Genomic DNA, 10,604 nt, shown 5'->3' with positions numbered 1-10,604 from the left:
TATTTTTTGTGCGTGGGCTTGGCTTAGCTGGTCCAGTTAGAAAGATAAATTAGCCTTAGAAGCAGTTGGATGATGTTGACAATGTTGGGTCTGCCACAAAAGTCCATGTGGCCTCTGAAAAGAGTGGATAGAACTTCTCCTCCTCCTCTTCTTTGTGTGTGTGTGTGTGTGTGTGTGTGTGTGTGTGTGTGTGTGTGCGCGGGCGCGCGTATGTGTGTTGGTCATGGTGGTCAGAAGAGGGCCTCAGGCACCCTGGGTCACCTGGGTAGTGTTTTGTGGAGATTGGTTGTGATCCTACCAAGCTTGTTTTCCACAAACTTTCATTACAATATCTCCTTGCCCCTCGCTTGTCCCACGCTTCTCAAGACAACAAACTCCTCATTCTTCCTGCATGTTATCGAAACCGTGTAGTGAACATGGCAGGTCTGTTGTACTTGGTGCAGTTTCCATTATCTAATCTCTGAGCTTGGGTTTTTACATGGCACAGTGATTTTACAGGCATCTGTCACCTACACTTTAACCTCGGTGGTGACTAGGAATGTCCTAGAAGCAGAAGTAAGAAATGTTCTGTGGCCATGGTAGAGACGCATCCACTGAAGTAAAAAGAAATGGATACACCTCTACCAACCAAGACTTCAGTTCAGGCAGGCTGACCAGAGGGCCCCACTGGAGGACAGCTTTCTTTCACCTCTCGATGGCTTAACAGTGCTCACATCTGATCTGAGCCTCTTGCTCCCTTCCTCCCTTGTCCTGGGGAGTTTGTCTGATGAGTGTTGAAGATCTGAGCTACCCTGGGTTAGGGATGGCTTTTGTAACCTATCCCATCCACACAAATATAAAAGGGAAAACAAATTGTGAACTTTGCAGGGCTCCTGGGCCACTGTTTCACTCTGCTGCTGATAGAGGAGTTTTCCTACACACACCGCTGTCCTCTGCACCACAGTTTTCATGACACAGCAGCTCTGCAAAGAATCCATCAACAGCTAAAAGCCACCAAAAGCACTGGGTCCCTAAGCTGCCTGTGCCATCAATTAGACTTCGCTTTCTTCTGAATTTTACGTTCAGAATAGTTACCCTTATCTGGTTCTCTCTCTCTCTCTCTCTCTCTCTCTCTCTCTCTCTCTCTCTCTTCTCTTCTCTTCTCATCTCTTCTCTTCCTCTCTCTCTTCTCTTCCTCTCTCTCTTCCTCTCTCTCTTTCTCTCTCTCTCTTTCTCTCTCTCTCTCTTTCTCTCTCTCTCTCCCTCTGTTTGTCCCTCCCTCCTTCTGCTTGTCTGTCTGTCTCTCATCTTCCCCATTGAGGCCTGAGACCTCCCTGATTGTCTCAGGACTTTACCCAGGCTACTACCAGCTATCCTGTACATTGGAGCGTTGGTTCTGTGTTGGTCATTTGTATTACTTGGTTTTAGTTTTTTCTGGTTTTGTTTTTTGATTTTTGTTTGTTTGTTTTTTCTACTCAGGTTTTTTTGCAGTGGATTTTGAAGTGGAGTCTTACTGTGTAGCCCAGAGTAACCTTCAGCCCCTGGTCCTCCTGCCTCTACATCCAGAGGCTAGAACTTCAGGCATGAAGCAACACTCTCAATTGGATATTTCATAGGGTGCTGGCATCTGTAATGCTTAAGTGCTGGAAACTGGGTAGCCACTGATGCCTGGTTGATAACAAATATAAAACACTGAATATAAAATAAATACCAATTTAGGAAGCACTAAAAGGTAAAAGAAAAATAGAATTTCAAAGCTAATTAAAAAGGAGATGTAAAGATTTTTTTAAGGTAGGAAATGGTGTATAGACTAGACTACCACACCTGGGGTGTGTGTGCGCACACACATGCCATAGCACATACAGAAGACGATTTGCAAAAGTCAGTTTTCTCCTTCCATCACGTGGATATCAGGGATCAGACTTAGGTTGCCAAGCTTGGTGGCAAGCTCCTTTACCCATTGAGCCATCTTGCCAGCCCAAAGAGTTTGTTTTGGATCCATATTTTTTTCCATTAACTTGGTGATGCAACCAGGCATGACAGTGATTGTTTATTACCATGAGATGCAGACCCCAGATACTCCTGTCTCTACCTCATTCTGACCTCTTTCTGTTCTGCAGTCTTTCTGTTCCTGCAAGCTGATACCACTGGGCAGGACCAGAGGCTGGGTACCTCCCTCCATCTGTGCTTCCTGCTGAAGCCAAGGTTAGATGAAGTGTGGACTGGGCTCCGGCCTGAAGGAATGAGTGTGGACTCAGAGGAAGGAAAAGACCTTCGCAGGTGGGACACAGGCAGGGCAAACAGGGAGCTGTGAATTTTTGAGAATCTTGGTATAATTTGGAGTTTTTTGTTTTGTCTTGTTTTTTTTTATTATTATTATTTTTCAATCAAAAGGGCTTCCTGATTCTATTGCACAGTTACCCTGAAGTCACCCTTACTGTTCTCAGGAGGGTAGCTGAAATCCACATGTAGAAACAACCACGTGTATATATTTCCATCTAATCGTGTTGAACACTATCAGATATTAGGACAACTTGAAACAAACATGAACTTTCTTTAAGGTGCGGCCTCCCCACCTCCACACACAGCTGGAGTTTCCTGCTGACTGATCCCCATGTGTTTGGAGGTCAAGGCCAACTGACAAAAACACTTTGCTCATGATGGTAGGTTAATGAGAAAGAGGAAACCTCTTATAGACTGCTGGGTTGGCAAAATCATCCAAAACACACAGCTTTGTGTTACCATAGCTGCAGGGAACCACTGGGTGAGGGATTCTCATGTTTTCCATTGTAACTGTTCCAGGATGAGCTATGCAGGACAGCCTGGGTCCCCCATGTCGTGTGTATTCTATTGCTGCTGTCTCACTTTCAGACCTTTCCAAGGCCTCTATCACCAGTGAGCTCATCCACAACGGGAAAAAGGGAAACAAATCCCAGTTTACAAATCCCTGCATACCACTTGCTTTTGACAACATTTCCTGGTGTGATCCTCAAAGCTTCTGCAGCTTGAGAGCAGCAGAGTTTGCAGGGAACTTTGTGTAAAGGATTGATTTGTCTTCATATCTTGGTTCAGTTCATTTTTTTTTAAATCCTCCTGATCAGATCAGAAGGTAAAGTTATGGAGTTGGAGAGATGGCAAGCTCAGTGGTTATGAGCATGGACTGCTTGCTCTTCAGAGTTTGGTTTCTAGCACCCACGTCCAGAAGCTCACAGTCACTTTTAACTTAAGCTCCAAGGGATTCAGCACCTCTGGCCCCAACAGGCACCTGCACTTGTGAGCACACCCCAACCCCCCTCACAAACATGCACGTTGTTGGTTTTAAGATTGTTTTTAAATTGAACTTTCAAAATGCATCCATTTTAAAAGTTGGGAACAAAGGTCCTAGTATTCATACTGAACAAGAACAATGTAAGGGAATTCTTTTAGACTGACATCAGACCAAAATGCTACTTATGCCAAATGCTACACTAAATGCTATGTTATTGAACTAAGACTTTAGGGCAGCAGATGGAACCAAAGCAGATGCCTTTTTCCTTAACAAAGTATAGTTCACCTCTGTCCCCTACTCTTAGCTAATTCTTACAATAATATAACCTGATGTTAACTGTTCAGCAGCTTTCTGTGACTGTGACAAAATACACGAGGTCAAATTGAAAGGAGGAAAGGTTGGTTTCAGAGGTTTCAGTCCTGAGGCTGTGGACCTGTGGGAGGTAGCACCCAACAGCAGGGAGTGTGTGGTGTAGACTGTACATCATGCAGTCAGAAGTGTAAGAGACCCCGGAGACACATTCCCTTCTGAGAGCACAGCAAGGTGATCTACTTCCCACCAACTTTTATCTTTTCAAGGCTCCACCTGTCCTGACAGAAACAAGGCCAAGCCCTGAACACAACACGTAGTCTTTTGTAAGACACTAAACCAAAGCACAGACTTGACCAATTGGAGGTTTTTCCTATGGTTCTGCTTCTTTGCTCCTGTCGTACCCCCTCCCCCCCCCCATTCTACATCACCAAGTGTAAGCACTCATTCCATTTGTAGAATGGAGTGTCCCAATGTAAGAATTGAAAAGAAAAAAACAATTCCATCTTTAATAATATCTGTTGGATTTTATCCTTTGACGTGCGACTAAGTAGTTCTTAATCTCCCATGAAGCAGACAAAATACATAAGGAAAAATCACCAAGGCTTCTCTGTTTTCCACCAGCCAGAACAACTTGCATAGCTGTTAGGTTTCCCTGGTATCATCCCCTTTGCCTGATGGGATGTCCACTCTCAATATGTTGTATGACCTAAAATGAACTGAAATCATCTGAATGAAGGTTTCCCTGCTGACCTTGAAGAAGGAAGCTACCATACTGTGGGTGTTGTGGGGAGGGGCTGTGGGCAGCTCCAAAACTCAGGATGGCTCTCGGTGAAAGCATGAGCTCACACTTATAACCCTCTGTATATGAGGTACGCTGCACATGTGTACATGTAGGTGCACATATATGTATATGTGTATGCATGTGAATGTTGATATCAAGTTTCCCGTAAATCACCCTCCACTTTATTGTTTTGAGACAGAGACTCTCACTGAACCTGAAGCTTTCATTTTGGCTGAGTTGATTGGTCATCAAGATCCAACAGTCTTCCCTGCCCTGGGATCACAGATGTGCAGCACCATGCCAGGCTCTACCGTGGATGCAGGGAAGCAATCACAAGTGTTCATTTTAATATGGCAAGCACTTTGCCAGCTGAATCCTCCCAGCCCTGATCCTACAGCCTTACAAAAAAGAATTCTTTGTGAGCTTAGAAGGGGACCCAGAACTCTAGAAAGATTTTGCCCCTGCCTGACATCCCCAATCCCATGATACTCTTCTGAAAGACATTTTATACAAGTAGATTTGTTAGTACTATAACTACTAGTTAATTATGCTAGAACACTGCCCTCCATGGCAGCAGATACTGCACTCCAGTCTTGCTGCACCACACTGGAGGATGTCCAGGCCACACCCTTTTCCCTGAGTATCTGTTTCTTGACTTGAGTATCTGTTCATTTGGGAAGCCGAGCATCAGTTCTCTGTTGCTGGATTTTAAAAAATATTTTATTTTGTTTTCTATTAATATCCATCTGTGTGTATATGGCGTGTGTGTGTGTGTGTGTGAGAGAGAGAGAGAGAGAGAGAGAGAGACAGAGACAGAGACAGAGAGAGACAGAGAGAGACAGAGAGAGACAGAGAGAGAGAGACAGAGAGAGAGAGAAGACAGGGCGAGGGAGGGAGAGAAAAAGAGCAAGCACATGAGTACAGGTGCTTGCAGAACACCAAAACGGGGCTTTGGACCCTCTGGAACTGGAGTTACAGCAGTCGTGAGCCACCCAACATGCGTGTTAGGAACCTAACTTGGGTCACTTGCAAAAATAGTGTCTGCTCATAACCACTGAGCCATCTCTCCAGTCCCAGTTCTTAGAGCTACACCTCCCTTACTTTCTCTCTTGTGTTAAATGCATTACTATGCCTTTTTAAAAAGACTGTTTCATAGAAATTATTATTAAATCACTTTTTCTATTATATAGGTTGCAAGCATGTGACATTCATGTGTTACTTTTATATTACTTTCTAAAACTTTGTATGTTTTTAATTGTTAACCTATAGTCGATATATTATTTTCATGCATTTCTCTACATCGAGTTTGTAAAAAGTATATTCTGCTTTCTCACAATATTTTGATAGTTTTGTTCCTAAATTTCTGCTTCAATCCCATCTGGAGTTGATTTTGGGTCAGGTTCTCCTCTACCCACCCTGAACAGACCCATGTGCTCTTGATCCTGCCTTGGGCCAGGTCACCAGCAAGCTCTGTGTTGCTGAGTCAAAAGAGTTCTGCAGCCTTATGCCTTTGACTTCCCTGCAGTGTTTGTCAGGGTTGAGGTCAGTTTCTTTGTGTAACATACCTTCTTTGCTGAGCTGGTGGGGCAGTGCAGCCCCCTAACTCTTCCAACACCTCCCCTGCTTTATTCTTCCCAACGAGCTTCTTTGTCTTCATTTTTAGATCTAAAATTCAGTTGAAAGACACTGAGAATTTAAGCAGAAGTTTATCTAAAAAGCAAAACAAATACTCCAAAGAGAAGAGTGTGGGCTCTTCTTAAAAGCTAGGGCGGGGCGGGGCTGCGGGGGCTGTTGCCACAGCTAGTGTAGTAATAGAGTGACTGCTACACTGTGAATCTTTCTTAATAATAAAGGGAGAGATCGACCACAGTCCTTAGTATCATAAAGTATACAGTTGAGTATGTTCATCAGTGTTCTGTTACTGTGAAGAGACACCACAGCCCATGGCAACTCCTATAAAAGAAAGCATTTAATTTGGACTTGCTTACAGTTTTTAGAGGTTTAGTCCGTTATCACCACGCACACACAGCACACAGGCAGATTTGGTGCTGAAGAAAGAGAAGAGAGTTCTACTTCTGAATCTTCAGGCAGCAGGAATAGAGAGACACTGAGACAGGTTTGTGTTTTGAAACTTCAAAGCCCACCCAAGATGGCATACTTCCTCCATGGGGCAACACCTCCTAATCCTTTCAAATGTTGCTGCTCTCCAGTGACTCAAATCTATGAGCCCACAGGGACTATTCTCATTTAAACCACCAGAGTTGAGTTTCCCACATTTGGGGAAGTCACAGGAGCCAATACACTCAGAGGGCAATACATAAGCCTGTGAAAATCATCACCTACTTGATTATGGTGTCTCCCCTGCTAGATAAGTAAATATTGTGGAGTAAAAAAAATTTCATGAATGTTTATGGAGAGGTTAGCATATTCAAAATTTTCTTTCCTGAGTTAGATGGACAAGGTCTTACCTTTAAAATCTTTCCCCATGATTCTTTACAAAAACCCACAGGTGTGTGTGTGTGTGTGTGCATATGTGTGTGTTTAGGGGTAGCAAGTCAGAAGCACAGAGCCAATATATCTTAACAAAGCCAAAATCTTTTGAGGCTCAATCCTTTGTTAGCACATGTGTGTGGGAAGTGCCCTGGCACCCTGCCATCTGCATTTTTGGTATACCTCTTTGTATACCTATCTGTAGCCTCAAGGACCACCAGCTGCATGGGAATTCTGACTGTCAGGAGACAGCAGCCTCCAGAAACAGCTGCAGTTGACTTAGCTACTCTTATCTAACACCCTCCCCATATATATATATATATATATATATATATATATATATATATATATATACACACACACGCACGCACGCGCACACACACACACACACACACACACACACACACACACACACACACACACACATATGGTTAAAGCTGGGGCCAGGATTTCATGATGGCTAGTCAGTCTGTTCAAACTGACACTGGGCTTCAACTGTCTCCCTCAAAGATTTGCATGTCTCACACCCACCTCCCCTTCTCCTTTGGTTAATCTACAGGCAGCCTCACACCGATTGGGCTCAACACTGAAGCCCTGACTCTCACCCTCTGTGGCAAACCTGTTTTCTTCCTAATCTTAGCTCGGATCAACTCTCTCCACTTCATTGAGTCACCTAAATATCTTTCCCTTCCCTTACTCTAACTTCCAGTTTCATCTAGCAAGATACTGTGACCAGATCTGTGTCTCTGTGGCTACCAGAATCTCACCCTCTTATCCCTTCAACTATTCTCTATCCCATCCTGATTTAACAGGACAATGCTCTTTTTAAAAAAGTCACAAGGACAGTGAGATGGCTCAGTGGGTAAAGGTGTCAACCACCAAGTCTCATGACCTGAGTTTGACCCCCTGGGACCTACATAACAGAAGTAGAGAACAGTCTCCTGCAAACGTGTCATGGTACCACACGATTCTTTCGCCTGAACACACACACACACACACACACACACACACACACACACACACACACACACGGGGAAAGAGAGAGAGAGAGAGAGAGAGAGAGAGAGAGAGAGAGAGAGAGAGAGAGAGAGAGAGAAAGAGAGAGAGAGAGAGAGAGAATTGCAAAAACATTTATTTTAAAGAGGTCATATTAGTGCCTGTTACCTTCGACACTGCCATGGTGACCTACTGAATTTCTGCCCCATCCTAATCTTTGAGGACAAGTTGCTTGTATGCTATAAATTGCTCTTTAGGTGAGCTGGTGGGGTCAAGTTGGTTGTCAAAGCAAGCACCAGACAACCTCTGATGTCATAACTATCCCATTTGCAAACTAAGCAACAGAGATCCCAGAGTTGTGACAGTCAGACAGTTGTCATGACAACAACTGGAAAGAAACATTTAAGGGGTGAAAAGATGTTGAAGTCCCAGAAAATCTCAGCCTTTTCGCAGACACACATGGCTAACCTCTGTCTTCTCTGCATGGCTGTCCTGTAATCTGCATCCACAGCCTCCTGATGCCAGGTTAAGGAGCTGCTTGCCAGCTTACTCATCACAGCTCCTGGTCTTAGCCAAAGACGAAAGTCTCCTTCACTGCCCAGGTGATGTTGAGCCTTGCTACTGGTCCCACAATTCCAAGGGATAAAAGCAATCAGTTAGAGTGTAAAACTTGGCAGACCTTCTTTGAATACTTCAGGGCGGCTCCCAAAGCACCTACAGCAATCCAGGCTTCTTTGCAGGATCTCAAAGACCAAGCATGGCTTGGACCTCACCACCACCTCAGGCTGCTTTCTGTTTTGCACACAAGTCTCTCTTCATTTTTCAAGCTAATCCAGATTTTTCACAGCCAGAGTTTCTGGATCCCGTGTTACATCTCTAGGGACTTAACGGAAATGGATTTCTCAGTTCTGAAAGCCAAAAATCCTAAGAGAAGTATTTTATAGCTGAGAAACGGATCCTGAAAAACCACCATGCTCAAAGAACCACTTCTAGTTCCTTCATAAGAAATGAAGTGTCTATAGTAATAGGCTTTCCTGTAACAGCAGTCATTTTGGAGATGAACAGAGAAATGGCTAAGGTCACTTGACTATGTCCAGATCAAGAAAGTTTTATTTCTGTGAATCAGAACTATATATAATTCAACACAATGTCTAATGGGAATTTTAGTGTTCAAATTTGCTTATTTTTACATATTTATTTGATATCTAGTATGTGTATGTGTTCATGTGTGTACATGTCTGTGTGCATGTGCATGCATATGTGTGTGTTTGGAGGCTGACACCAGGCATCTGGCTCTCCACTGTATTGTTTGAATAGGGTTTTGTCACTGAACCTAAACCTCACCAGTTGGCTGCCTGGCTGGCCAGTGAGTTCCAGGGTTCTTCCTCATGTCATCTGCCTGGCACTGGGAATACAGGAGCACTGGCACTCACTCTTTCTGGGGATCCTACCTCAGGTCCTCAGCTTCTGCTGTAAGCACTGCCCAGATGAGCCATTTCCTTAGCCCTGATGCTTTCATTGATAGACAATGGGAATCTACAGCAGAGAACACTGGGTAAAGGGCTATGAATCCTCTTAAATGAGGAGAATTTTCTTGGAAGAGTTGGAACATCCTGTTCTGTTTTCCTGCTTTGTTGTTTATGGGTGTGATAAGCACACAGACCTAGAAGTATTCTTCAGGATAGCCTGGTAGGGGCATCATCTTCCCCAGACTCTCCCTTCCTGCTGCTTTAAAGGGGCCTGCTTTTCCTCAGGAAGGCTTTTGGGATATCTCCCCTCTTAAACAGATAAGTTAAAGGTTATCTTATCTCAGTAAACACACTGATCCTAGCAGGACAGCCCATTAACTCCTCCCCCCCCAAAGAATCTGGAAGTTTCCAGGACAAAAGATGCCATTCTGGGTCTCTATGAGTAAACTGCACAGAGCTGGCGTCTGGGGTCATCTGTTCACACCAGCCCATCACTCCCATAGAGTCATTAAACAGAGACAGCTCAGGAAGCCACTCCAAGTGGCTTACACTGTCTCTTATAGCAGAAGACTTGGCTGTGTGGTTGTTCCTGACCCATGCCCACCAGGGACAAGATTCTAAGGTTTGACTCTGCGGTTTCCATACACCAGTGACCTGCCACCTCCCCTCCACCCTCATAAGAGGTGCCTCAGTATGCCATAGCAGGCAGCCCTGAGCTGCACAAAGGTCTCTGTCCCAGGATGCTTTCAAATGCCTCCTCAGCAGAGGCAGCCCACTTCTTTACCTTCTTTTTAGATGGGTGGTCTTCATGAGTCCACCATTTCCTACCTTCTACCTGGCACGATGAAGGGGTCCTTATTGGTTCAGTGATTGGGTGCTTCTCACATAGTAAGTGAGCCTCACAGGTAGGCTAATGTTTAGACTTTATGACGGTTTATCTGATCTGTCAGGATAACATACATGGTTTTAAATATTTGGGTTTTTGATCATTTTTATTTATGTGTCTGTGTATGCATGCTATGTTTCTTGATGCCTATGGAGAACAGAAGACGGTATTTATACCAACAACAGCAATGGTAGCATGAGCTCTAACCCTGAGATGAAGCCACCATACCATCCCAGTACTAGATTCATCCAAACATCATGTTGCCCAGAAAGCGGTTTTTATAATGACCTATTTTTAAAATGGGGTCATTATACTAAAAGGGCAACGTGCCATGGAAGGCCACGTGTGGTGGTGATGTGCCCTCTGCCTGGCTATGACATCAGAGTGGCCTTGCCTGTGAGCTAAGGGCGGGAGAAAGAACAC

The sequence above is a fragment of the Arvicanthis niloticus genome, chromosome 8 (genome assembly GCF_011762505.2).
Source record: "Arvicanthis niloticus isolate mArvNil1 chromosome 8, mArvNil1.pat.X, whole genome shotgun sequence".
Lineage (NCBI taxonomy): Eukaryota > Metazoa > Chordata > Mammalia > Rodentia > Muridae > Arvicanthis > Arvicanthis niloticus.
Note: the sequence above shows the minus strand (reverse complement) of the source record.